Source organism: Phyllobates terribilis, unplaced genomic scaffold (assembly GCF_046119375.1).
Source record: "Phyllobates terribilis strain yellow unplaced genomic scaffold, ASM4611937v1 Scaffold_142__1_contigs__length_4687701, whole genome shotgun sequence".
Lineage (NCBI taxonomy): Eukaryota > Metazoa > Chordata > Amphibia > Anura > Dendrobatidae > Phyllobates > Phyllobates terribilis.
The window spans coordinates 2,431,298-2,457,507 of NW_027362902.1; the positions used below are offsets into that span (position 1 = coordinate 2,431,298).

The following is a 26,210-nucleotide window of genomic DNA, read 5'->3' on the forward strand; positions in this document are numbered from 1 at the left end:
GAGGTTGACAACATGTCTTCTTAACGGGAGTCCAGGAGCTCATCTCCACAAATGGACTTTTCAGGATCCTTGGGTGGCTCCGTAGTTTGAAACCAATTCTGGTTATCGCTTCTCGGCCTTTTGGCTAAGATCAAGTGTAGTATCTGTTCTTATCAGTTTAATATCTGATACGTCCCCTATCTGGGGACCATATATTAAATGGATTTTTAGAACAGGGAGATGTAAAAAGAGCTTGCTCTGTCCACTCCACGCATTGACCTGGTATTGCAGTATCTCCAGGACCGGTGCACCCCTTCTTTAATGCAGTTTCTAAAATCAGAAAGAATTGAATTCAATGTTTTTTGTTCATTTTGCTTGTTTGTCGGATTTTGGGATGGACTCTTTGGCTTTGCTTTCCTTCTCCTCATTGGATTTTTCATGTTCAAAGTTGCAGAAGCCAGATTACAAGCTCATTTTGGTTCAACTTCAGCAACTGTGCATTGCATTGCCATGTAATGTGATGCAATGCTATCTTTCTAGCTCTCCCTTTTTACTTCCTTTTGGATAAACAGACATATTAGGCAAGCATTTTGGAGCTTTCACCTAAATAACTACAGGTGGTGAGATAAGCTGCACAATATAATTGACCTTTCAGTATATTGTTGCACACACACCATCTATTTAGCAAATGCCCTTGTTATCAACAGCAGCCTTTTAAACTCACCTGAGCTAACAGGTATGTGCGCTGGTTACTCTGCTGCGCTTAAAATTTCTTTTTTGGTTTGCTACAATGCCTTTTCTGAAACGTTGTCTCCTTCTGCTGGAACACTGACTTCTTTCATTTAATGCCTGCAGACTATAAAAGAGAACCCAACCCAAAAAGTTTGGTTGATTAGTCTGTGGCATTCTGTTAAACTGTTGCTTATGGCGGTCTCTGTGAGCTTCTCAGCGACATTCAGCCAGCCAGGTATCCTGCCTGCAGTAGATGGAATGTGGCAATGGAACGCTGGCTGCGCGTGTCATAATAGGCTCTGAGCCTTTATATACCTGTGCACAGCAGCAGCCACCTTCAGTCTGCTGCTGGACAGCCAGCAGCAGCAGCAGCAGGAGAGGTATGTAATCAGGAGCCCTCCTGCTAAGGGTAGACAGCTGCTCGTTCCACCCCACCCCCCGCCTTAATTGGTTCTCCTCCCTTCCAACGGTGTTGAGGCGGGTGGGAACAGCAGGGGGTGAAGGTGCTGTGTTTAAAGAGGTGGAGTTATGCAGATCTAAAACGCGTGGATTGCAGCAGCAGCAAGCCGAAAAGTGCAGGCATGTAAGGGATCTAGAGGTTGACAACATGTCTTCTTAACGGGAGTCCAGGAGCTCATCTCCACAAATGGACTTTTCAGGATCCTTGGGTGGCTCCGTAGTTTGAAACCAATTCTGGTTATCGCTTCTCGGCCTTTTGGCTAAGATCAAGTGTAGTATCTGTTCTTATCAGTTTAATATCTGATATGTCCCCTATCTGGGGACCATATATTAAATGGATTTTTAGAACAGGGAGATGGAAAAAGAGCTTGCTCTGTCCACTCCACGCATTGACCTGGTATTGCAGTATCTCCAGGACCGGTGCACCCCTTCTTTAATGCAGTTTCTAAAATCAGAAAGAATTGAATTCAATGTTTTTTGTTCATTTTGCTTGTTTGTCGGATTTTGGGATGGACTCTTTGGCTTTGCTTTTCTTCTCCTCATTGGATTTTTCATGTTCAAAGTTGCAGAAGCCAGATTACAAGCTCATTTTGGTTCAACTTCAGCAACTGTGCATTGCATTGCCATGTAATGTGATGCAATGCTATCTTTCTAGCTCTCCCTTTTTACTTCCTTTTGGATAAACAGACATATTAGGCAAGCATTTTGGAGCTTTCACCTAAATAACTACAGGTGGTGAGATAAGCTGCACAATATAATTGACCTTTCAGTATATTGTTGCACACACACCATCTATTTAGCAAATGCCCTTGTTATCAACAGCAGCCTTTTAAACTCACCTGAGCTAACAGGTATGTGCGCTGGTTACTCTGCTGCGCTTAAAATTTATTTTTTGGTTTGCTACAATGCCTTTTCTGAAACGTTGTCTCCTTCTGCTGGAACACTGACTTCTTTCATTTAATGCCTGCAGACTATAAAAGAGAGCCCAACCCAAAAAGTTTGGTTGATTAGTCTGTGGCATTCTGTTAAACTGTTGCTTATGGCGGTCTCTGTGAGCTTCTCAGCGACATTCAGCCAGCCAGGTATCCTGCCTGCAGTAGATGGAATGTGGCAATGGAACGCTGGCTGCGCGTGTCATAATAGGCTCTGAGCCTTTATATACCTGTGCACAGCAGCAGCCACCTTCAGTCTGCTGCTGGACAGCCAGCAGCAGCAGCAGCAGGAGAGGTATGTAATCAGGAGCCCTCCTGCTAAGGGTAGACAGCTGCTCGTTCCACCCCACCCCCCGCCTTAATTGGTTCTCCTCCCTTCCAACGGTGTTGAGGCGGGTGGGAACAGCAGGGGGTGAAGGTGCTGTGTTTAAAGAGGTGGAGTTATGCAGATCTAAAACGCGTGGATTGCAGCAGCAGCAAGCCGAAAAGTGCAGGCATGTAAGGGATCTAGAGGTTGACAACATGTCTTCTTAACGGGAGTCCAGGAGCTCATCTCCACAAATGGACTTTTCAGGATCCTTGGGTGGCTCCGTAGTTTGAAACCAATTCTGGTTATCGCTTCTCGGCCTTTTGGCTAAGATCAAGTGTAGTATCTTTCGAAAAGGCGGTTTTGGATGTTGGCCGCCCTAGTAGATTGATACATTATGCACACTGGGGTTTAGGCGCTTGTTAGTACGCCAGGTGGCTAATATAGTCATCTGGTGGAAAGCATGGCCCCCCAGGATCGACGCCATTGGGCCGGGGAAGATCGAAAGCCCAAAGTGTGAAGTGCCCCAGGAGTGGTGATCCTGGGGTGCCTTAACTCACTGGGATTGGGATCCCCACTTGAGTTTATGGCACATTTGCACTAGCACTTCAATATTTCTTTCTTCACACACACCCTTATTCTGGGCCTTCTGGCCTTAGGATGGGGAATTTTTCAATTCCCGGTCGAAGGTCCGGGCAGTATTATACTGTGAAACCTTCACTATTTATTTAAATTTCTTTGTCACTGTGTGTCCACTTATTCACGTGTGTTACGTCCTACTAGGATTTTGTCGGGATGCGGTTCCCTTACGGGTTCCTCTCTTGGCAGGCCTAGGGGGGGAGTGTGTGGCCATCAGGTTCCGCTCCCCCCTGAACCCCCTTGGCTCTCCTCTTTCGGGAGGAGAGCGTTGTTGGCTCCCCTCTTCCGGGAGGGGAGCACAGTCTTTGGCTCCCAGTGCCTTGCTCGGGTGAGAACTCGGGCAGGTGCTGGGGGTAAGATTGGGTCGCCTCTGGCTCCGGCTGGAGGTGGCTATTTGTCCCTGTTCCTCGCTGTGGCCTTCTGGCTCGGAGGGACGGGGAATGGTTTGGGGGACCCTTCTCCTTTTGGAGAGGGTTTCAAGAAGACCAGCATCCTAGTGCACTTTTTTTGTGGCACTTGTCACTTTTTTAAGCGCACTCGGGTTTTGTACACGAATTCGGGCTTTCGATAAAAAAAAAAAAAAAATCTGTTCTTATCAGTTTAATATCTGATACGTCCCCTATCTGGGGACCATATATTAAATGGATTTTTAGAACAGGGAGATGGAAAAAGAGCTTGCTCTGTCCACTCCACGCATTGACCTGTTATTGCAGTATCTCCAGGACCGGTGCACCCCTTCTTTAATGCAGTTTCTAAAATCAGAAAGAATTGAATTCAATGTTTTTTGTTCATTTTGCTTGTTTGTCGGATTTTGGGATGGACTCTTTGGCTTTGCTTTTCTTCTCCTCATTGGATTTTTCATGTTCAAAGTTGCAGAAGCCAGATTACAAGCTCATTTTGGTTCAACTTCAGCAACTGTGCATTGCATTGCCATGTAATGTGATGCAATGCTATCTTTCTAGCTCTCCCTTTTTACTTCCTTTTGGATAAACAGACATATTAGGCAAGCATTTTGGAGCTTTCACCTAAATAACTACAGGTGGTGAGATAAGCTGCACAATATAATTGACCTTTCAGTATATTGTTGCACACACACCATCTATTTAGCAAATGCCCTTGTTATCAACAGCAGCCTTTTAAACTCACCTGAGCTAACAGGTATGTGCGCTGGTTACTCTGCTGCACTTAAAATTTCTTTTTTGGTTTGCTACAATGCCTTTTCTGAAACGTTGTCTCCTTCTGCTGGAACACTGACTTCTTTCATTTAATGCCTGCAGACTATAAAAGAGAACCCAACCCAAAAAGTTTGGTTGATTAGTCTGTGGCATTCTGTTAAACTGTTGCTTATGGCGGTCTCTGTGAGCTTCTCAGCGACATTCAGCCAGCCAGGTATCCTGCCTGCAGTAGATGGAATGTGGCAATGGAACGCTGGCTGCGCGTGTCATAATAGGCTCTGAGCCTTTATATACCTGTGCACAGCAGCAGCCACCTTCAGTCTGCTGCTGGACAGCCAGCAGCAGCAGCAGCAGGAGAGGTATGTAATCAGGAGCCCTCCTGCTAAGGGAAGACAGCTGCTCGTTCCACCCCACCCCCCGCCTTAATTGGTTCTCCTCCCTTCCAACGGTGTTGAGGCGGGTGGGAACAGCAGGGGGTGAAGGTGCTGTGTTTAAAGAGGTGGAGTTATGCAGATCTAAAACGCGTGGATTGCAGCAGCAGCAAGCCGAAAAGTGCAGGCATGTAAGGGATCTAGAGGTTGACAACATGTCTTCTTAACGGGAGTCCAGGAGCTCATCTCCACAAATGGACTTTTCAGGATCCTTGGGTGGCTCCGTAGTTTGAAACCAATTCTGGTTATCGCTTCTCGGCCTTTTGGCTAAGATCAAGTGTAGTATCTGTTCTTATCAGTTTAATATCTGATACGTCCCCTATCTGGGGACCATATATTAAATGGATTTTTAGAACAGGGAGATGGAAAAAGAGCTTGCTCTCTCCACTCCACGCATTGACCTGGTATTGCAGTATCTCCAGGACCGGTGCACCCCTTCTTTAATGCAGTTTCTAAAATCAGAAAGAATTGAATTCAATGTTTTTTGTTCATTTTGCTTGTTTGTCGGATTTTGGGATGGACTCTTTGGCTTTGCTTTTCTTCTCCTCATTGGATTTTTCATGTTCAAAGTTGCAGAAGCCAGATTACAAGCTCATTTTGGTTCAACTTCAGCAACTGTGCATTGCATTGCCATGTAATGTGATGCAATGCTATCTTTCTAGCTCTCCCTTTTTACTTCCTTTTGGATAAACAGACATATTAGGCAAGCATTTTGGAGCTTTCACCTAAATAACTACAGGTGGTGAGATAAGCTGCACAATATAATTGACCTTTCAGTATATTGTTGCACACACACCATCTATTTAGCAAATGCCCTTGTTATCAACAGCAGCATTTTAAACTCACCTGAGCTAACAGGTATGTGCGCTGGTTACTCTGCTGCGCTTAAAATTTCTTTTTTGGTTTGCTACAATGCCTTTTCTGAAACGTTGTCTCCTTCTGCTGGAACACTGACTTCTTTCATTTAATGCCTGCAGACTATAAAAGAGAACCCAACCCAAAAAGTTTGGTTGATTAGTCTGTGGCATTCTGTTAAACTGTTGCTTATGGCGGTCTCTGTGAGCTTCTCAGCGACATTCAGCCAGCCAGGTATCCTGCCTGCAGTAGATGGAATGTGGCAATGGAACGCTGGCTGCGCGTGTCATAATAGGCTCTGAGCCTTTATATACCTGTGCACAGCAGCAGCCACCTTCAGTCTGCTGCTGGACAGCCAGCAGCAGCAGCAGCAGGAGAGGTATGTAATCAGGAGCCCTCCTGCTAAGGGTAGACAGCTGCTTGTTCCACCCCACCCCCCGCCTTAATTGGTTCTCCTCCCTTCCAACGGTGTTGAGGCGGGTGGGAACAGCAGGGGGTGAAGGTGCTGTGTTTAAAGAGGTGGAGTTATGCAGATCTAAAACGCGTGGATTGCAGCAGCAGCAAGCCGAAAAGTGCAGGCATGTAAGGGATCTAGAGGTTGACAACATGTCTTCTTAACGGGAGTCCAGGAGCTCATCTCCACAAATGGACTTTTCAGGATCCTTGGGTGGCTCCGTAATTTGAAACCAATTCTGGTTATCGCTTCTCGGCCTTTTGGCTAAGATCAAGTGTAGTATCTGTTCTTATCAGTTTAATATCTGATACGTCCCCTATCTGGGGACCATATATTAAATGGATTTTTAGAACAGGGAGATGGAAAAAGAGCTTGCTCTGTCCACTCCACGCATTGACCTGGTATTGCAGTATCTCCAGGACCGGTGCACCCCTTCTTTAATGCAGTTTCTAAAATCAGAAAGAATTGAATTCAATGTTTTTTGTTCATTTTGCTTGTTTGTCGGATTTTGGGATGGACTCTTTGGCTCTGCTTTTCTTCTCCTCATTGGATTTTTCATGTTCAAAGTTGCAGAAGCCAGATTACAAGCTCATTTTGGTTCAACTTCAGCAACTGTGCATTGCATTGCCATGTAATGTGATGCAATGCTATCTTTCTAGCTCTCCCTTTTTACTTCCTTTTGGATAAACAGACATATAAGGCAAGCATTTTGGAGCTTTCACCTAAATAACTACAGGTGGTGAGATAAGCTGCACAATATAATTGACCTTTCAGTATATTGTTGCACACACACCATCTATTTAGCAAATGCCCTTGTTATCAACAGCAGCATTTTAAACTCACCTGAGCTAACAGGTATGTGCGCTGGTTACTCTGCTGCGCTTAAAATTTCTTTTTTGGTTTGCTACAATGCCTTTTCTGAAACGTTGTCTCCTTCTGCTGGAACACTGACTTCTTTCATTTAATGCCTGCAGACTATAAAAGAGAACCCAACCCAAAAAGTTTGGTTGATTAGTCTGTGGCATTCTGTTAAACTGTTGCTTATGGCGGTCTCTGTGAGCTTCTCAGCGACATTCAGCCAGCCAGGTATCCTGCCTGCAGTAGATGGAATGTGGCAATGGAACGCTGGCTGCGCGTGTCATAATAGGCTCTGAGCCTTTATATACCTGTGCACAGCAGCAGCCACCTTCAGTCTGCTGCTGGACAGCCAGCAGCAGCAGCAGCAGGAGAGGTATGTAATCAGGAGCCCTCCTGCTAAGGGTAGACAGCTGCTCGTTCCACCCCACCCCCCGCCTTAATTGGTTCTCCTCCCTTCCAACGGTGTTGAGGCGGGTGGGAACAGCAGGGGGTGAAGGTGCTGTGTTTAAAGAGGTGGAGTTATGCAGATCTAAAACGCGTGGATTGCAGCAGCAGCAAGCCGAAAAGTGCAGGCATGTAAGGGATCTAGAGGTTGACAACATGTCTTCTTAACGGGAGTCCAGGAGCTCATCTCCACAAATGGACTTTTCAGGATCCTTGGGTGGCTCCGTAGTTTGAAACCAATTCTGGTTATCGCTTCTCGGCCTTTTGGCTAAGATCAAGTGTAGTATCTGTTCTTATCAGTTTAATATCTGATACGTCCCCTATCTGGGGACCATATATTAAATGGATTTTTAGAACAGGGAGATGGAAAAAGAGCTTGCTCTGTCCACTCCACGCATTGACCTGGTATTGCAGTATCTCCAGGACCGGTGCACCCCTTCTTTAATGCAGTTTCTAAAATCAGAAAGAATTGAATTCAATGTTTTTTGTTCATTTTGCTTGTTTGTCGGATTTTGGGATGGACTCTTTGGCTTTGCTTTTCTTCTCCTCATTGGATTTTTCATGTTCAAAGTTGCAGAAGCCAGATTACAAGCTCATTTTGGTTCAACTTCAGCAACTGTGCATTGCATTGCCATGTAATGTGATGCAATGCTATCTTTCTAGCTCTCCCTTTTTACTTCCTTTTGGATAAACAGACATATAAGGCAAGCATTTTGGAGCTTTCACCTAAATAACTACAGGTGGTGAGATAAGCTGCACAATATAATTGACCTTTCAGTATATTGTTGCACACACACCATCTATTTAGCAAATGCCCTTGTTATCAACAGCAGCCTTTTAAACTCACCTGAGCTAACAGGTATGTGCGCTGGTTACTCTGCTGCGCTTAAAATTTATTTTTTGGTTTGCTACAATGCCTTTTCTGAAACGTTGTCTCCTTCTGCTGGAACACTGACTTCTTTCATTTAATGCCTGCAGACTATAAAAGAGAACCCAACCCAAAAAGTTTGGTTGATTAGTCTGTGGCATTCTGTTAAACTGTTGCTTATGGCGGTCTCTGTGAGCTTCTCAGCGACATTCAGCCAGCCAGGTATCCTGCCTGCAGTAGATGGAATGTGGCAATGGAACGCTGGCTGCGCGTGTCATAATAGGCTCTGAGCCTTTATATACCTGTGCACAGCAGCAGCCACCTTCAGTCTGCTGCTGGACAGCCAGCAGCAGCAGCAGCAGGAGAGGTATGTAATCAGGAGCCCTCCTGCTAAGGGTAGACAGCTGCTCGTTCCACCCCACCCCCCGCCTTAATTGGTTCTCCTCCCTTCCAACGGTGTTGAGGCGGGTGGGAACAGCAGGGGGTGAAGGTGCTGTGTTTAAAGAGGTGGAGTTGTGCAGATCTAAAACGCGTGGATTGCAGCAGCAGCAAGCCGAAAAGTGCAGGCATGAAAGGGATCTAGAGGTTGACAACATGTCTTCTTAACGGGAGTCCAGGAGCTCATCTCCACAAATGGACTTTTCAGGATCCTTGGGTGGCTCCGTAGTTTGAAACCAATTCTGGTTATCGCTTCTCGGCCTTTTGGCTAAGATCAAGTGTAGTATCTGTTCTTATCAGTTTAATATCTGATACGTCCCCTATCTGGGGACCATATATTAAATGGATTTTTAGAACAGGGAGATGGAAAAAGAGCTTGCTCTGTCCACTCCACGCATTGACCTGGTATTGCAGTATCTCCAGGACCGGTGCACCCCTTCTTTAATGCAGTTTCTAAAATCAGAAAGAATTGAATTCAATGTTTTTTGTTCATTTTGCTTGTTTGTCGGATTTTGGGATGGACTCTTTGGCTTTGCTTTTCTTCTCCTCATTGGATTTTTCATGTTCAAAGTTGCAGAAGCCAGATTACAAGCTCATTTTGGTTCAACTTCAGCAACTGTGCATTGCATTGCCATGTAATGTGATGCAATGCTATCTTTCTAGCTCTCCCTTTTTACTTCCTTTTGGATAAACAGACATATTAGGCAAGCATTTTGGAGCTTTCACCTAAATAACTACAGGTGGTGAGATAAGCTGCACAATATAATTGACCTTTCAGTATATTGTTGCACACACACCATCTATTTAGCAAATGCCCTTGTTATCAACAGCAGCCTTTTAAACTCACCTGAGCTAACAGGTATGTGCGCTGGTTACTCTGCTGCGCTTAAAATTTATTTTTTGGTTTGCTACAATGCCTTTTCTGAAACGTTGTCTCCTTCTGCTGGAACACTGACTTCTTTCATTTAATGCCTGCAGACTATAAAAGAGAACCCAACCCAAAAAGTTTGGTTGATTAGTCTGTGGCATTCTGTTAAACTGTTGCTTATGGCGGTCTCTGTGAGCTTCTCAGCGACATTCAGCCAGCCAGGTATCCTGCCTGCAGAAGATGGAATGTGGCAATGGAACGCTGGCTGCGCGTGTCATAATAGGTTCTGAGCCTTTATATACCTGTGCACAGCAGCAGCCACCTTCAGTCTGCTGCTGGACAGCCAGCAGCAGCAGCAGCAGCAGCAGGAGAGGTATGTAATCAGGAGCCCTCCTGCTAAGGGTAGACAGCTGCTCGTTCCACCCCACCCCCCGCCTTAATTGGTTCTCCTCCCTTCCAACGGTGTTGAGGCGGGTGGGAACAGCAGGGGGTGAAGGTGCTGTGTTTAAAGAGGTGGAGTTATGCAGATCTAAAACGCGTGGATTGCAGCAGCAGCAAGCCGAAAAGTGCAGGCATGTAAGGGATCTAGAGGTTGACAACATGTCTTCTTAACGGGAGTCCAGGAGCTCATCTCCACAAATGGACTTTTCAGGATCCTTGGGTGGCTCCGTAGTTTGAAACCAATTCTGGTTATCGCTTCTCGGCCTTTTGGCTAAGATCAAGTGTAGTATCTGTTCTTATCAGTTTAATATCTGATACGTCCCCTATCTGGGGACCATATATTAAATGGATTTTTAGAAAAGGGAGATGGAAAAAGAGCTTGCTCTGTCCACTCCACGCATTGACCTGGTATTGCAGTATCTCCAGGACCGGTGCACCCCTTCTTTAATGCAGTTTCTAAAATCAGAAAGAATTGAATTCAATGTTTTTTGTTCATTTTGCTTGTTTGTCGGATTTTGGGATGGACTCTTTGGCTTTGCTTTTCTTCTCCTCATTGGATTTTTCATGTTCAAAGTTGCAGAAGCCAGATTACAAGCTCATTTTGGTTCAACTTCAGCAACTGTGCATTGCATTGCCATGTAATGTGATGCAATGCTATCTTTCTAGCTCTCCCTTTTTACTTCCTTTTGGATAAACAGACATATTAGGCAAGCATTTTGGAGCTTTCACCTAAATAACTACAGGTGGTGAGATAAGCTGCACAATATAATTGACCTTTCAGTATATTGTTGCACACACACCATCTATTTAGCAAATGCCCTTGTTATCAACAGCAGCCTTTTAAACTCACCTGAGCTAACAGGTATGTGCGCTGGTTACTCTGCTGCGCTTAAAATTTCTTTTTTGGTTTGCTACAATGCCTTTTCTGAAACGTTGTCTCCTTCTGCTGGAACACTGACTTCTTTCATTTAATGCCTGCAGACTATAAAAGAGAACCCAACCCAAAAAGTTTGGTTGATTAGTCTGTGGCATTCTGTTAAACTGTTGCTTATGGCGGTCTCTGTGAGCTTCTCAGCGACATTCAGCCAGCCAGGTATCCTGCCTGCAGTAGATGGAATGTGGCAATGGAACGCTGGCTGCGCGTGTCATAATAGGCTCTGAGCCTTTATATACCTGTGCACAGCAGCAGCCACCTTCAGTCTGCTGCTGGACAGCCAGCAGCAGCAGCAGCAGCAGGAGAGGTATGTAATCAGGAGCCCTCCTGCTAAGGGTAGACAGCTGCTCGTTCCACCCCACCCCCCGCCTTAATTGGTTCTCCTCCCTTCCAACGGTGTTGAGGCGGGTGGGAACAGCAGGGGGTGAAGGTGCTGTGTTTAAAGAGGTGGAGTTATGCAGATCTAAAACGCGTGGATTGCAGCAGCAGCAAGCCGAAAAGTGCAGGCATGTAAGGGATCTAGAGGTTGACAACATGTCTTCTTAACGGGAGTCCAGGAGCTCATCTCCACAAATGGACTTTTCAGGATCCTTGGGTGGCTCCGTAGTTTGAAACCAATTCTGGTTATCGCTTCTCGGCCTTTTGGCTAAGATCAAGTGTAGTATCTGTTCTTATCAGTTTAATATCTGATACGTCCCCTATCTGGGGACCATATATTAAATGGATTTTTAGAACAGGGAGATGGAAAAAGAGCTTGCTCTGTCCACTCCACGCATTGACCTGGTATTGCAGTATCTCCAGGACCGGTGCACCCCTTCTTTAATGCAGTTTCTAAAATCAGAAAGAATTGAATTCAATGTTTTTTGTTCATTTTGCTTGTTTGTCGGATTTTGGGATGGACTCTTTGGCTTTGCTTTTCTTCTCCTCATTGGATTTTTCATGTTCAAAGTTGCAGAAGCCAGATTACAAGCTCATTTTGGTTCAACTTCAGCAACTGTGCATTGCATTGCCATGTAATGTGATGCAATGCTATCTTTCTAGCTCTCCCTTTTTACTTCCTTTTGGATAAACAGACATATTAGGCAAGCATTTTGGAGCTTTCACCTAAATAACTACAGGTGGTGAGATAAGCTGCACAATATAATTGACCTTTCAGTATATTGTTGCACACACACCATCTATTTAGCAAATGCCCTTGTTATCAACAGCAGCCTTTTAAACTCACCTGAGCTAACAGGTATGTGCGCTGGTTACTCTGCTGCGCTTAAAATTTCTTTTTTGGTTTGCTACAATGCCTTTTCTGAAACGTTGTCTCCTTCTGCTGGAACACTGACTTCTTTCATTTAATGCCTGCAGACTATAAAAGAGAACCCAACCCAAAAAGTTTGGTTGATTAGTCTGTGGCATTCTGTTAAACTGTTGCTTATGGCGGTCTCTGTGAGCTTCTCAGCGACATTCAGCCAGCCAGGTATCCTGCCTGCAGTAGATGGAATGTGGCAATGGAACGCTGGCTGCGCGTGTCATAATAGGCTCTGAGCCTTTATATACCTGTGCACAGCAGCAGCCACCTTCAGTCTGCTGCTGGACAGCCAGCAGCAGCAGCAGCAGGAGAGGTATGTAATCAGGAGCCCTCCTGCTAAGGGTAGACAGCTGCTCGTTCCACCCCACCCCCCGCCTTAATTGGTTCTCCTCCCTTCCAACGGTGTTGAGGCGGGTGGGAACAGCAGGGGGTGAAGGTGCTGTGTTTAAAGAGGTGGAGTTATGCAGATCTAAAACGCGTGGATTGCAGCAGCAGCAAGCCGAAAAGTGCAGGCATGTAAGGGATCTAGAGGTTGACAACATGTCTTCTTAACGGGAGTCCAGGAGCTCATCTCCACAAATGGACTTTTCAGGATCCTTGGGTGGCTCCGTAGTTTGAAACCAATTCTGGTTATCGCTTCTCGGCCTTTTGGCTAAGATCAAGTGTAGTATCTGTTCTTATCAGTTTAATATCTGATACGTCCCCTATCTGGGGACCATATATTAAATGGATTTTTAGAACAGGGAGATGGAAAAAGAGCTTGCTCTGTCCACTCCACGCATTGACCTGGTATTGCAGTATCTCCAGGACCGGTGCACCCCTTCTTTAATGCAGTTTCTAAAATCAGAAAGAATTGAATTCAATGTTTTTTGTTCATTTTGCTTGTTTGTCGGATTTTGGGATGGACTCTTTGGCTTTGCTTTTCTTCTCCTCATTGGATTTTTCATGTTCAAAGTTGCAGAAGCCAGATTACAAGCTCATTTTGGTTCAACTTCAGCAACTGTGCATTGCATTGCCATGTAATGTGATGCAATGCTATCTTTCTAGCTCTCCCTTTTTACTTCCTTTTGGATAAACAGACATATTAGGCAAGCATTTTGGAGCTTTCACCTAAATAACTACAGGTGGTGAGATAAGCTGCACAATATAATTGACCTTTCAGTATATTGTTGCACACACACCATCTATTTAGCAAATGCCCTTGTTATCAACAGCAGCCTTTTAAACTCACCTGAGCTAACAGGTATGTGCGCTGGTTACTCTGCTGCGCTTAAAATTTCTTTTTTGGTTTGCTACAATGCCTTTTCTGAAACGTTGTCTCCTTCTGCTGGAACACTGACTTCTTTCATTTAATGCCTGCAGACTATAAAAGAGAACCCAACCCAAAAAGTTTGGTTGATTAGTCTGTGGCATTCTGTTAAACTGTTGCTTATGGCGGTCTCTGTGAGCTTCTCAGCGACATTCAGCCAGCCAGGTATCCTGCCTGCAGTAGATGGAATGTGGCAATGGAACGCTGGCTGCGCGTGTCATAATAGGCTCTGAGCCTTTATATACCTGTGCACAGCAGCAGCCACCTTCAGTCTGCTGCTGGACAGCCAGCAGCAGCAGCAGCAGCAGGAGAGGTATGTAATCAGGAGCCCTCCTGCTAAGGGTAGACAGCTGCTCGTTCCACCCCACCCCCCGCCTTAATTGGTTCTCCTCCCTTCCAACGGTGTTGAGGCGGGTGGGAACAGCAGGGGGTGAAGGTGCTGTGTTTAAAGAGGTGGAGTTATGCAGATCTAAAACGCGTGGATTGCAGCAGCAGCAAGCCGAAAAGTGCAGGCATGTAAGGGATCTAGAGGTTGACAACATGTCTTCTTAACGGGAGTCCAGGAGCTCATCTCCACAAATGGACTTTTCAGGATCCTTGGGTGGCTCCGTAGTTTGAAACCAATTCTGGTTATCGCTTCTCGGCCTTTTGGCTAAGATCAAGTGTAGTATCTGTTCTTATCAGTTTAATATCTGATACGTCCCCTATCTGGGGACCATATATTAAATGGATTTTTAGAACAGGGAGATGGAAAAAGAGCTTGCTCTGTCCACTCCACGCATTGACCTGGTATTGCAGTATCTCCAGGACCGGTGCACCCCTTCTTTAATGCAGTTTCTAAAATCAGAAAGAATTGAATTCAATGTTTTTTGTTCATTTTGCTTGTTTGTCGGATTTTGGGATGGACTCTTTGGCTTTGCTTTTCTTCTCCTCATTGGATTTTTCATGTTCAAAGTTGCAGAAGCCAGATTACAAGCTCATTTTGGTTCAACTTCAGCAACTGTGCATTGCATTGCCATGTAATGTGATGCAATGCTATCTTTCTAGCTCTCCCTTTTTACTTCCTTTTGGATAAACAGACATATTAGGCAAGCATTTTGGAGCTTTCACCTAAATAACTACAGGTGGTGAGATAAGCTGCACAATATAATTGACCTTTCAGTATATTGTTGCACACACATCATCTATTTAGCAAATGCCCTTGTTATCAACAGCAGCCTTTTAAACTCACCTGAGCTAACAGGTATGTGCGCTGGTTACTCTGCTGCGCTTAAAATTTCTTTTTTGGTTTGCTACAATGCCTTTTCTGAAACGTTGTCTCCTTCTGCTGGAACACTGACTTCTTTCATTTAATGCCTGCAGACTATAAAAGAGAACCCAACCCAAAAAGTTTGGTTGATTAGTCTGTGGCATTCTGTTAAACTGTTGCTTATGGCGGTCTCTGTGAGCTTCTCAGCGACATTCAGCCAGCCAGGTATCCTGCCTGCAGTAGATGGAATGTGGCAATGGAACGCTGGCTGCGCGTGTCATAATAGGCTCTGAGCCTTTATATACCTGTGCACAGCAGCAGCCACCTTCAGTCTGCTGCTGGACAGCCAGCAGCAGCAGCAGCAGGAGAGGTATGTAATCAGGAGCCCTCCTGCTAAGGGTAGACAGCTGCTCGTTCCACCCCACCCCCCGCCTTAATTGGTTCTCCTCCCTTCCAACGGTGTTGAGGCGGGTGGGAACAGCAGGGGGTGAAGGTGCTGTGTTTAAAGAGGTGGAGTTATGCAGATCTAAAACGCGTGGATTGCAGCAGCAGCAAGCCGAAAAGTGCAGGCATGTAAGGGATCTAGAGGTTGACAACATGTCTTCTTAACGGGAGTCCAGGAGCTCATCTCCACAAATGGACTTTTCAGGATCCTTGGGTGGCTCCGTAGTTTGAAACCAATTCTGGTTATCGCTTCTCGGCCTTTTGGCTAAGATCAAGTGTAGTATCTGTTCTTATCAGTTTAATATCTGATACGTCCCCTATCTGGGGACCATATATTAAATGGATTTTTAGAACAGGGAGATGGAAAAAGAGCTTGCTCTGTCCACTCCACGCATTGACCTGGTATTGCAGTATCTCCAGGACCGGTGCACCCCTTCTTTAATGCAGTTTCTAAAATCAGAAAGAATTGAATTCAATGTTTTTTGTTCATTTTGCTTGTTTGTCGGATTTTGGGATGGACTCTTTGGCTTTGCTTTTCTTCTCCTCATTGGATTTTTCATGTTCAAAGTTGCAGAAGCCAGATTACAAGCTCATTTTGGTTCAACTTCAGCAACTGTGCATTGCATTGCCATGTAATGTGATGCAATGCTATCTTTCTAGCTCTCCCTTTTTACTTCCTTTTGGATAAACAGACATATTAGGCAAGCATTTTGGAGCTTTCACCTAAATAACTACAGGTGGTGAGATAAGCTGCACAATATAATTGACCTTTCAGTATATTGTTGCACACACACCATCTATTTAGCAAATGCCCTTGTTATCAACAGCAGCCTTTTAAACTCACCTGAGCTAACAGGTATGTGCGCTGGTTACTCTGCTGCGCTTAAAATTTCTTTTTTGGTTTGCTACAATGCCTTTTCTGAAACGTTGTCTCCTTCTGCTGGAACACTGACTTCTTTCATTTAATGCCTGCAGACTATAAAAGAGAACCCAACCCAAAAAGTTTGGTTGATTAGTCTGTGGCATTCTGTTAAACTGTTGCTTATGGCGGTCTCTGTGAGCTTCTCAGCGACATTCAGCCAGCCAGGTATCCTGCCTGCAGTAGATGGAATGTGGCAATGGAACGCTGGCTGCGCGTGTCATAATAGGCTCTGAGCCTTTATATACCTGTGCACAGCAGCAGCCACCTTCAGTCTGCTGCTGGACAGCCAGCAGCAGCAGCAGCAGGAGAGGTATGTAATCAGGAGCCCTCCTGCTAAGGGTAGACAGCTGCTCGTTCCACCCCACCCCCCGCCTTAATTGGTTCTCCTCCCTTCCAACGGTGTTGAGGCGGGTGGGAACAGCAGGGGGTGAAGGTGCTGTGTTTAAAGAGGTGGAGTTATGCAGATCTAAAACGCGTGGATTGCAGCAGCAGCAAGCCGAAAAGTGCAGGCATGTAAGGGATCTAGAGGTTGACAACATGTCTTCTTAACGGGAGTCCAGGAGCTCATCTCCACAAATGGACTTTTCAGGATCCTTGGGTGGCTCCGTAGTTTGAAACCAATTCTGGTTATCGCTTCTCGGCCTTTTGGCTAAGATCAAGTGTAGTATCTGTTCTTATCAGTTTAATATCTGATACGTCCCCTATCTGGGGACCATATATTAAATGGATTTTTAGAACAGGGAGATGGAAAAAGAGCTTGCTCTGTCCACTCCACGCATTGACCTGGTATTGCAGTATCTCCAGGACCGGTGCACCCCTTCTTTAATGCAGTTTCTAAAATCAGAAAGAATTGAATTCAATGTTTTTTGTTCATTTTGCTTGTTTGTCGGATTTTGGGATGGACTCTTTGGCTTTGCTTTTCTTCTCCTCATTGGATTTTTCATGTTCAAAGTTGCAGAAGCCAGATTACAAGCTCATTTTGGTTCAACTTCAGCAACTGTGCATTGCATTGCCATGTAATGTGATGCAATGCTATCTTTCTAGCTCTCCCTTTTTACTTCCTTTTGGATAAACAGACATATTAGGCAAGCATTTTGGAGCTTTCACCTAAATAACTACAGGTGGTGAGATAAGCTGCACAATATAATTGACCTTTCAGTATATTGTTGCACACACACCATCTATTTAGCAAATGCCCTTGTTATCAACAGCAGCCTTTTAAACTCACCTGAGCTAACAGGTATGTGCGCTGGTTACTCTGCTGCGCTTAAAATTTCTTTTTTGGTTTGCTACAATGCCTTTTCTGAAACATTGTCTCCTTCTGCTGGACACTGACTTCTTTCATTTAATGCCTGCAGACTATAAAAGAGAACCCAACCCAAAAAGTTTGGTTGATTAGTCTGTGGCATTCTGTTAAACTGTTGCTTATGGCGGTCTCTGTGAGCTTCTCAGCGACATTCAGCCAGCCAGGTATCCTGCCTGCAGTAGATGGAATGTGGCAATGGAACGCTGGCTGCGCGTGTCATAATAGGCTCTGAGCCTTTATATACCTGTGCACAGCAGCAGCCACCTTCAGTCTGCTGCTGGACAGCCAGCAGCAGCAGCAGCAGGAGAGGTATGTAATCAGGAGCCCTCCTGCTAAGGGTAGACAGCTGCTCGTTCCACCCCACCCCCCGCCTTAATTGGTTCTCCTCCCTTCCAACGGTGTTGAGGCGGGTGGGAACAGCAGGGGGTGAAGGTGCTGTGTTTAAAGAGGTGGAGTTATGCAGATCTAAAACGCGTGGATTGCAGCAGCAGCAAGCCGAAAAGTGCAGGCATGTAAGGGATCTAGAGGTTGACAACATGTCTTCTTAACGGGAGTCCAGGAGCTCATCTCCACAAATGGACTTTTCAGGATCCTTGGGTGGCTCCGTAGTTTGAAACCAATTCTGGTTATCGCTTCTCGGCCTTTTGACTAAGATCAAGTGTAGTATCTGTTCTTATCAGTTTAATATCTGATACGTCCCCTATCTGGGGACCATATATTAAATGGATTTTTAGAACAGGGAGATGGAAAAAGAGCTTGCTCTGTCCACTCCACGCATTGACCTGGTATTGCAGTATCTCCAGGACCGGTGCACCCCTTCTTTAATGCAGTTTCTAAAATCAGAAAGAATTGAATTCAATGTTTTTTGTTCATTTTGCTTGTTTGTCGGATTTTGGGATGGACTCTTTGGCTTTGCTTTTCTTCTCCTCATTGGATTTTTCATGTTCAAAGTTGCAGAAGCCAGATTACAAGCTCATTTTGGTTCAACTTCAGCAACTGTGCATTGCATTGCCATGTAATGTGATGCAATGCTATCTTTCTAGCTCTCCCTTTTTACTTCCTTTTGGATAAACAGACATATTAGGCAAGCATTTTGGAGCTTTCACCTAAATAACTACAGGTGGTGAGATAAGCTGCACAATATAATTGACCTTTCAGTATATTGTTGCACACACACCATCTATTTAGCAAATGCCCTTGTTATCAACAGCAGCCTTTTAAACTCACCTGAGCTAACAGGTATGTGCGCTGGTTACTCTGCTGCGCTTAAAATTTCTTTTTTGGTTTGCTACAATGCCTTTTCTGAAACGTTGTCTCCTTCTGCTGGAACACTGACTTCTTTCATTTAATGCCTGCAGACTATAAAAGAGAACCCAACCCAAAAAGTTTGGTTGATTAGTCTGTGGCATTCTGTTAAACTGTTGCTTATGGCGGTCTCTGTGAGCTTCTCAGCGACATTCAGCCAGCCAGGTATCCTGCCTGCAGTAGATGGAATGTGGCAATGGAACGCTGGCTGCGCGTGTCATAATAGGCTCTGAGCCTTTATATACCTGTGCACAGCAGCAGCCACCTTCAGTCTGCTGCTGGACAGCCAGCAGCAGCAGCAGCAGGAGAGGTATGTAATCAGGAGCCCTCCTGCTAAGGGTAGACAGCTGCTCGTTCCACCCCACCCCCCGCCTTAATTGGTTCTCCTCCCTTCCAACGGTGTTGAGGCGGGTGGGAACAGCAGGGGGTGAAGGTGCTGTGTTTAAAGAGGTGGAGTTATGCAGATCTAAAACGCGTGGATTGCAGCAGCAGCAGCAAGCCGAAAAGTGCAGGCATGTAAGGGATCTAGAGGTTGACAACATGTCTTCTTAACGGGAGTCCAGGAGCTCATCTCCACAAATGGACTTTTCAGGATCCTTGGGTGGCTCCGTAGTTTGAAACCAATTCTGGTTATCGCTTCTCGGCTTTTGGCTAAGATCAAGTGTAGTATCTGTTCTTATCAGTTTAATATCTGATACGTCCCCTATCTGGGGACCATATATTAAATGGATTTTTAGAACAGGGAGATGGAAAAAGAGCTTGCTCTGTCCACTCCACGCATTGACCTGGTATTGCAGTATCTCCAGGACCGGTGCACCCCTTCTTTAATGCAGTTTCTAAAATCAGAAAGAATTGAATTCAATGTTTTTTGTTCATTTTGCTTGTTTGTCGGATTTTGGGATGGACTCTTTGGCTTTGCTTTTCTTCTCCTCATTGGATTTTTCATGTTCAAAGTTGCAGAAGCCAGATTACAAGCTCATTTTGGTTCAACTTCAGCAACTGTGCATTGCATTGCCATGTAATGTGATGCAATGCTATCTTTCTAGCTCTCCCTTTTTACTTCCTTTTGGATAAACAGACATATTAGGCAAGCATTTTGGAGCTTTCACCTAAATAACTACAGGTGGTGAGATAAGCTGCACAATATAATTGACCTTTCAGTATATTGTTGCACACACACCATCTATTTAGCAAATGCCCTTGTTATCAACAGCAGCCTTTTAAACTCACCTGAGCTAACAGGTATGTGCGCTGGTTACTCTGCTGCACTTAAAATTTCTTTTTTGGTTTGCTACAATGCCTTTTCTGAAACGTTGTCTCCTTCTGCTGGAACACTGACTTCTTTCATTTAATGCCTGCAGACTATAAAAGAGAACCCAACCCAAAAAGTTTGGTTGATTAGTCTGTGGCATTCTGTTAAACTGTTGCTTATGGCGGTCTCTGTGAGCTTCTCAGCGACATTCAGCCAGCCAGGTATCCTGCCTGCAGTAGATGGAATGTGGCAATGGAACGCTGGCTGCGCGTGTCATAATAGGCTCTGAGCCTTTATATACCTGTGCACAGCAGCAGCCACCTTCAGTCTGCTGCTGGACAGCCAGCAGCAGCAGCAGCAGCAGGAGAGGTATGTAATCAGGAGCCCTCCTGCTAAGGGTAGACAGCTGCTCGTTCCACCCCACCCCCCGCCTTAATTGGTTCTCCTCCCTTCCAACGGTGTTGAGGCGGGTGGGAACAGCAGGGGGTGAAGGTGCTGTGTTTAAAGAGGTGGAGTTATGCAGATCTAAAACGCGTGGATTGCAGCAGCAGCAAGCCGAAAAGTGCAGGCATGTAAGGGATCTAGAGGTTGACAACATGTCTTCTTAACGGGAGTCCAGGAGCTCATCTCCACAAATGGACTTTTCAGGATCCTTGGGTGGCTCCGTAGTTTGAAACCAATTCTGGTTATCGCTTCTCGGCCTTTTGGCTAAGATCAAGTGTAGTATCTGTTCTTATCAGTTTAATATCTGATACGTCCCCTATCTGGGGACCATATATTAAATGGATTTTTAGAACAGGGAGATGGAAAAAGAGCTTGCTCTGTCCACTCCACGCATTGACCTGGTATTGCAGTATCTCCAGGACTGGTGCACCCCTTCTTTAATGCAGTTTCTAAAATCAGAAAGAATTGAATTCAATGTTTTTTGTTCATTTTGCTTGTTTGTCGGATTTTGGGATGGACTCTTTGGCTTTGCTTTTCTTCTCCTCATTGGATTTTTCATGTTCAAAGTTGCAGAAGCCAGATTACAAGCTCATTTTGGTTCAACTTCAGCAACTGTGCATTGCATTGCCATGTAATGTGATGCAATGCTATCTTTCTAGCTCTCCCTTTTTACTTCCTTTTGGATAAACAGACATATTAGGCAAGCATTTTGGAGCTTTCACCTAAATAACTACAGGTGGTGAGATAAGCTGCACAATATAATTGACCTTTCAGTATATTGTTGCACACACACCATCTATTTAGCAAATGCCCTTGTTATCAACAGCAGCCTTTTAAACTCACCTGAGCTAACAGGTATGTGCGCTGGTTACTCTGCTGCGCTTAAAATTTCTTTTTTGGTTTGCTACAATGCCTTTTCTGAAACGTTGTCTCCTTCTGCTGGAACACTGACTTCTTTCATTTAATGCCTGCAGACTATAAAAGAGAACCCAACCCAAAAAGTTTGGTTGATTAGTCTGTGGCATTCTGTTAAACTGTTGCTTATGGCGGTCTCTGTGAGCTTCTCAGCGACATTCAGCCAGCCAGGTATCCTGCCTGCAGTAGATGGAATGTGGCAATGGAACGCTGGCTGCGCGTGTCATAATAGGCTCTGAGCCTTTATATACCTGTGCACAGCAGCAGCCACCTTCAGTCTGCTGCTGGACAGCCAGCAGCAGCAGCAGCAGGAGAGGTATGTAATCAGGAGCCCTCCTGCTAAGGGTAGACAGCTGCTCGTTCCACCCCACCCCCCGCCTTAATTGGTTCTCCTCCCTTCCAACGGTGTTGAGGCGGGTGGGAACAGCAGGGGGTGAAGGTGCTGTGTTTAAAGAGGTGGAGTTATGCAGATCTAAAACGCGTGGATTGCAGCAGCAGCAAGCCGAAAAGTGCAGGCATGTAAGGGATCTAGAGGTTGACAACATGTCTTCTTAACGGGAGTCCAGGAGCTCATCTCCACAAATGGACTTTTCAGGATCCTTGGGTGGGTCCGTAGTTTGAAACCAATTCTGGTTATCGCTTCTCGGCCTTTTGGCTAAGATCAAGTGTAGTATCTGTTCTTATCAGTTTAATATCTGATACGTCCCCTATCTGGGGACCATATATTAAATGGATTTTTAGAACAGGGAGATGGAAAAAGAGCTTGCTCTGTCCACTCCACGCATTGACCTGGTATTGCAGTATCTCCAGGACCGGTGCACCCCTTCTTTAATGCAGTTTCTAAAATCAGAAAGAATTGAATTCAATGTTTTTTGTTCATTTTGCTTGTTTGTCGGATTTTGGGATGGACTCTTTGGCTTTGCTTTTCTTCTCCTCATTGGATTTTTCATGTTCAAAGTTGCAGAAGCCAGATTACAAGCTCATTTTGGTTCAACTTCAGCAACTGTGCATTGCATTGCCATGTAATGTGATGCAATGCTATCTTTCTAGCTCTCCCTTTTTACTTCCTTTTGGATAAACAGACATATTAGGCAAGCATTTTGGAGCTTTCACCTAAATAACTACAGGTGGTGAGATAAGCTGCACAATATAATTGACCTTTCAGTATATTGTTGCACACACACCATCTATTTAGCAAATGCCCTTGTTATCAACAGCAGCCTTTTAAACTCACCTGAGCTAACAGGTATGTGCGCTGGTTACTCTGCTGCGCTTAAAATTTCTTTTTTGGTTTGCTACAATGCCTTTTCTGAAACGTTGTCTCCTTCTGCTGGAACACTGACTTCTTTCATTTAATGCCTGCAGACTATAAAAGAGAACCCAACCCAAAAAGTTTGGTTGATTAGTCTGTGGCATTCTGTTAAACTGTTGCTTATGGCAGTCTCTGTGAGCTTCTCAGCGACATTCAGCCAGCCAGGTATCCTGCCTGCAGTAGATGGAATGTGGCAATGGAACGCTGGCTGCGCGTGTCATAATAGGCTCTGAGCCTTTATATACCTGTGCACAGCAGCAGCCACCTTCAGTCTGCTGCTGGACAGCCAGCAGCAGCAGCAGCAGGAGAGGTATGTAATCAGGAGCCCTCCTGCTAAGGGTAGACAGCTGCTCGTTCCACCCCACCCCCCGCCTTAATTGGTTCTCCTCCCTTCCAACGGTGTTGAGGCGGGTGGGAACAGCAGGGGGTGAAGGTGCTGTGTTTAAAGAGGTGGAGTTATGCAGATCTAAAACGCGTGGATTGCAGCAGCAGCAAGCCGAAAAGTGCAGGCATGTAAGGGATCTAGAGGTTGACAACATGTCTTCTTAACGGGAGTCCAGGAGCTCATCTCCACAAATGGACTTTTCAGGATCCTTGGGTGGCTCCGTAGTTTGAAACCAATTCTGGTTATCGCTTCTCGGCCTTTTGGCTAAGATCAAGTGTAGTATCTGTTCTTATCAGTTTAATATCTGATACGTCCCCTATCTGGGGACCATATATTAGATGGATTTTTAGAACAGGGAGATGGAAAAAGAGCTTGCTCTGTCCACTCCACGCATTGACCTGGTATTGCAGTATCTCCAGGACCGGTGCACCCCTTCTTTAATGCAGTTTCTAAAATCAGAAAGAATTGAATTCAATGTTTTTTGTTCATTTTGCTTGTTTGTCGGATTTTGGGATGGACTCTTTGGCTTTGCTTTTCTTCTCCTCATTGGATTTTTCATGTTCAAAGTTGCAGAAGCCAGATTACAAGCTCATTTTGGTTCAACTTCAGCAACTGTGCATTGCATTGCCATGTAATGTGATGCAATGCTATCTTTCTAGCTCTCCCTTTTTACTTCCTTTTGGATAAACAGACATATTAGGCAAGCATTTTGGAGCTTTCACCTAAATAACTACAGGTGGTGAGATAAGCTGCACAATATAATTGACCTTTCAGTATATTGTTGCACACACACCATCTATTTAGCAAATGCCCTTGTTATCAACAGCAGCCTTTTAAACTCACCTGAGCTAACAGGTATGTGCGCTGGTTACTCTGCTGCGCTTAAAATTTCTTTTTTGGTTTGCTACAATGCCTTTTCTGAAACGTTGTCTCCTTCTGCTGGAACACTGACTTCTTTCATTTAATGCCTGCAGACTATAAAAGAGAACCCAACCCAAAAAGTTTGGTTGATTAGTCTGTGGCATTCTGTTAAACTGTTGCTTATGGCGGTCTCTGTGAGCTTCTCAGCGACATTCAGCCAGCCAGGTATCCTGCCTGCAGTAGATGGAATGTGGCAATGGAACGCTGGCTGCGCGTGTCATAATAGGCTCTGAGCCTTTATATACCTGTGCACAGCAGCAGCCACCTTCAGTCTGCTGCTGGACAGCCAGCAGCAGCAGCAGCAGGAGAGGTATGTAATCAGGAGCCCTCCTGCTAAGGGTAGACAGCTGCTCGTTCCACCCCACCCCCCGCCTTAATTGGTTCTCCTCCCTTCCAACGGTGTTGAGGCGGGTGGGAACAGCAGGGGGTGAAGGTGCTGTGTTTAAAGAGGTGGAGTTATGCAGATCTAAAACGCGTGGATTGCAGCAGCAGCAAGCCGAAAAGTGCAGGCATGTAAGGGATCTAGAGGTTGACAACATGTCTTCTTAACGGGAGTCCAGGAGCTCATCTCCACAAATGGACTTTTCAGGATCCTTGGGTGGCTCCGTAGTTTGAAACCAATTCTGGTTATCGCTTCTCGGCCTTTTGGCTAAGATCAAGTGTAGTATCTGTTCTTATCAGTTTAATATCTGATACGTCCCCTATCTGGGGACCATATATTAAATGGATTTTTAGAACAGGGAGATGGAAAAAGAGCTTGCTCTGTCCACTCCACGCATTGACCTGGTATTGCAGTATCTCCAGGACCGGTGCACCCCTTCTTTAATGCAGTTTCTAAAATCAGAAAGAATTGAATTCAATGTTTTTTGTTCATTTTGCTTGTTTGTCGGATTTTGGGATGGACTCTTTGGCTTTGCTTTTCTTCTCCTCATTGGAGTTTTCATGTTCAAAGTTGCAGAAGCCAGATTACAAGCTCATTTTGGTTCAACTTCAGCAACTGTGCATTGCATTGCCATGTAATGTGATGCAATGCTATCTTTCTAGCTCTCCCTTTTTACTTCCTTTTGGATAAACAGACATATTAGGCAAGCATTTTGGAGCTTTCACCTAAATAACTACAGGTGGTGAGATAAGCTGCACAATATAATTGACCTTTCAGTATATTGTTGCACACACACCATCTATTTAGCAAATGCCCTTGTTATCAACAGCAGCCTTTTAAACTCACCTGAGCTAACAGGTATGTGCGCTGGTTACTCTGCTGCGCTTAAAATTTCTTTTTTGGTTTGCTACAATGCCTTTTCTGAAACGTTGTCTCCTTCTGCTGGAACACTGACTTCTTTCATTTAATGTCTGCAGACTATAAAAGAGAACCCAACCCAAAAAGTTTGGTTGATTAGTCTGTGGCATTCTGTTAAACTGTTGCTTATGGCGGTCTCTGTGAGCTTCTCAGCGACATTCAGCCAGCCAGGTATCCTGCCTGCAGTAGATGGAATGTGGCAATGGAACGCTGGCTGCGCGTGTCATAATAGGCTCTGAGCCTTTATATACCTGTGCACAGCAGCAGCCACCTTCAGTCTGCTGCTGGACAGCCAGCAGCAGCAGCAGCAGGAGAGGTATGTAATCAGGAGCCCTCCTGCTAAGGGTAGACAGCTGCTCGTTCCACCCCACCCCCCACCTTAATTGGTTCTCCTCCCTTCCAACGGTGTTGAGGCGGGTGGGAACAGCAGGGGGTGAAGGTGCTGTGTTTAAAGAGGTGGAGTTATGCAGATCTAAAACGCGTGGATTGCAGCAGCAGCAAGCCGAAAAGTGCAGGCATGTAAGGGATCTAGAGGTTGACAACATGTCTTCTTAACGGGAGTCCAGGAGCTCATCTCCACAAATGGACTTTTCAGGATCCTTGGGTGGCTCCGTAGTTTGAAACCAATTCTGGTTATCGCTTCTCGGCCTTTTGGCTGCGATCGTATGACTGTACCTTGATTGGTGCGAGTCTCCTGGAGGAATCCGGACCCTTTTGTGGAGGATTTTCTGCTTTTTCCTGTGGTATTCCATACCGACAGAATCCAAGATGTCTTTTGTGAAGAACACCATCCGTTTGTCCGTGGATCCATCTGACCAGAACAAGAACAACGTGGTTTTCATTGTCCAAGACATCGTTGAAGGCAAAGCTGGAGCAAGACGTTCTGAGATCTTCAGTGTCAACGAATTTTCACGTCAAGGTAATTATGACGTTACCTTTATGGACCAGGATGTTTGCCTTAATGTCTTTGAATGGCTCCGTGGTCACTCTAGTGACCCCTGCTTGGAAGGAGTTAGATGGGAACCTTTGTTT

General features: G+C 45.2%; 19 non-coding genes and 1 pseudogene across 19 annotated transcripts; all 20 read left to right on the forward strand.

Annotated features, from left to right (window-relative positions):
* The first annotated feature begins 104 nt into the window (after nucleotides 1–104).
* LOC141206019 (U2 spliceosomal RNA) lies at nucleotides 105–295 on the forward strand. The gene has a single exon (XR_012276687.1). It is a non-coding gene; the product is annotated as a U2 spliceosomal RNA (small nuclear RNA).
* Nucleotides 296–1,410: 1,115 nt separating this feature from the next.
* LOC141206492 (U2 spliceosomal RNA) lies at nucleotides 1,411–1,601 on the forward strand. Its single transcript, XR_012277046.1, has one exon. It is a non-coding gene; the product is annotated as a U2 spliceosomal RNA (small nuclear RNA).
* A 1,115-nt stretch (nucleotides 1,602–2,716) lies between these two features.
* On the forward strand, nucleotides 2,717–2,808 carry LOC141206435 (U2 spliceosomal RNA; annotated as a pseudogene).
* Nucleotides 2,809–3,603: 795 nt separating this feature from the next.
* Nucleotides 3,604–3,786, forward strand: LOC141206365 (U2 spliceosomal RNA). The gene has a single exon (XR_012276991.1). It is a non-coding gene; the product is annotated as a U2 spliceosomal RNA (small nuclear RNA).
* A 1,115-nt stretch (nucleotides 3,787–4,901) lies between these two features.
* LOC141205962 (U2 spliceosomal RNA) lies at nucleotides 4,902–5,092 on the forward strand. The gene has a single exon (XR_012276632.1). It is a non-coding gene; the product is annotated as a U2 spliceosomal RNA (small nuclear RNA).
* A 1,115-nt stretch (nucleotides 5,093–6,207) lies between these two features.
* Nucleotides 6,208–6,398, forward strand: LOC141205683 (U2 spliceosomal RNA). The gene has a single exon (XR_012276360.1). It is a non-coding gene; the product is annotated as a U2 spliceosomal RNA (small nuclear RNA).
* A 1,115-nt stretch (nucleotides 6,399–7,513) lies between these two features.
* LOC141205684 (U2 spliceosomal RNA) lies at nucleotides 7,514–7,704 on the forward strand. Its single transcript, XR_012276361.1, has one exon. It is a non-coding gene; the product is annotated as a U2 spliceosomal RNA (small nuclear RNA).
* Nucleotides 7,705–8,819: 1,115 nt separating this feature from the next.
* Nucleotides 8,820–9,010, forward strand: LOC141205685 (U2 spliceosomal RNA). Its single transcript, XR_012276362.1, has one exon. It is a non-coding gene; the product is annotated as a U2 spliceosomal RNA (small nuclear RNA).
* A 1,121-nt stretch (nucleotides 9,011–10,131) lies between these two features.
* On the forward strand, nucleotides 10,132–10,322 carry LOC141205959 (U2 spliceosomal RNA). The gene has a single exon (XR_012276629.1). It is a non-coding gene; the product is annotated as a U2 spliceosomal RNA (small nuclear RNA).
* Nucleotides 10,323–11,440: 1,118 nt separating this feature from the next.
* On the forward strand, nucleotides 11,441–11,631 carry LOC141205686 (U2 spliceosomal RNA). The gene has a single exon (XR_012276363.1). It is a non-coding gene; the product is annotated as a U2 spliceosomal RNA (small nuclear RNA).
* A 1,115-nt stretch (nucleotides 11,632–12,746) lies between these two features.
* On the forward strand, nucleotides 12,747–12,937 carry LOC141205687 (U2 spliceosomal RNA). Its single transcript, XR_012276364.1, has one exon. It is a non-coding gene; the product is annotated as a U2 spliceosomal RNA (small nuclear RNA).
* Nucleotides 12,938–14,055: 1,118 nt separating this feature from the next.
* LOC141205688 (U2 spliceosomal RNA) lies at nucleotides 14,056–14,246 on the forward strand. The gene has a single exon (XR_012276365.1). It is a non-coding gene; the product is annotated as a U2 spliceosomal RNA (small nuclear RNA).
* A 1,115-nt stretch (nucleotides 14,247–15,361) lies between these two features.
* On the forward strand, nucleotides 15,362–15,552 carry LOC141205689 (U2 spliceosomal RNA). The gene has a single exon (XR_012276366.1). It is a non-coding gene; the product is annotated as a U2 spliceosomal RNA (small nuclear RNA).
* A 1,115-nt stretch (nucleotides 15,553–16,667) lies between these two features.
* Nucleotides 16,668–16,858, forward strand: LOC141205690 (U2 spliceosomal RNA). The gene has a single exon (XR_012276367.1). It is a non-coding gene; the product is annotated as a U2 spliceosomal RNA (small nuclear RNA).
* Nucleotides 16,859–17,972: 1,114 nt separating this feature from the next.
* Nucleotides 17,973–18,163, forward strand: LOC141206174 (U2 spliceosomal RNA). The gene has a single exon (XR_012276840.1). It is a non-coding gene; the product is annotated as a U2 spliceosomal RNA (small nuclear RNA).
* A 1,118-nt stretch (nucleotides 18,164–19,281) lies between these two features.
* On the forward strand, nucleotides 19,282–19,471 carry LOC141206178 (U2 spliceosomal RNA). The gene has a single exon (XR_012276844.1). It is a non-coding gene; the product is annotated as a U2 spliceosomal RNA (small nuclear RNA).
* Nucleotides 19,472–20,589: 1,118 nt separating this feature from the next.
* On the forward strand, nucleotides 20,590–20,780 carry LOC141206029 (U2 spliceosomal RNA). Its single transcript, XR_012276697.1, has one exon. It is a non-coding gene; the product is annotated as a U2 spliceosomal RNA (small nuclear RNA).
* A 1,115-nt stretch (nucleotides 20,781–21,895) lies between these two features.
* LOC141205691 (U2 spliceosomal RNA) lies at nucleotides 21,896–22,086 on the forward strand. Its single transcript, XR_012276368.1, has one exon. It is a non-coding gene; the product is annotated as a U2 spliceosomal RNA (small nuclear RNA).
* Nucleotides 22,087–23,201: 1,115 nt separating this feature from the next.
* Nucleotides 23,202–23,392, forward strand: LOC141206051 (U2 spliceosomal RNA). Its single transcript, XR_012276717.1, has one exon. It is a non-coding gene; the product is annotated as a U2 spliceosomal RNA (small nuclear RNA).
* A 1,115-nt stretch (nucleotides 23,393–24,507) lies between these two features.
* Nucleotides 24,508–24,698, forward strand: LOC141205692 (U2 spliceosomal RNA). The gene has a single exon (XR_012276369.1). It is a non-coding gene; the product is annotated as a U2 spliceosomal RNA (small nuclear RNA).
* Nucleotides 24,699–26,210: the final 1,512 nt, after the last annotated feature.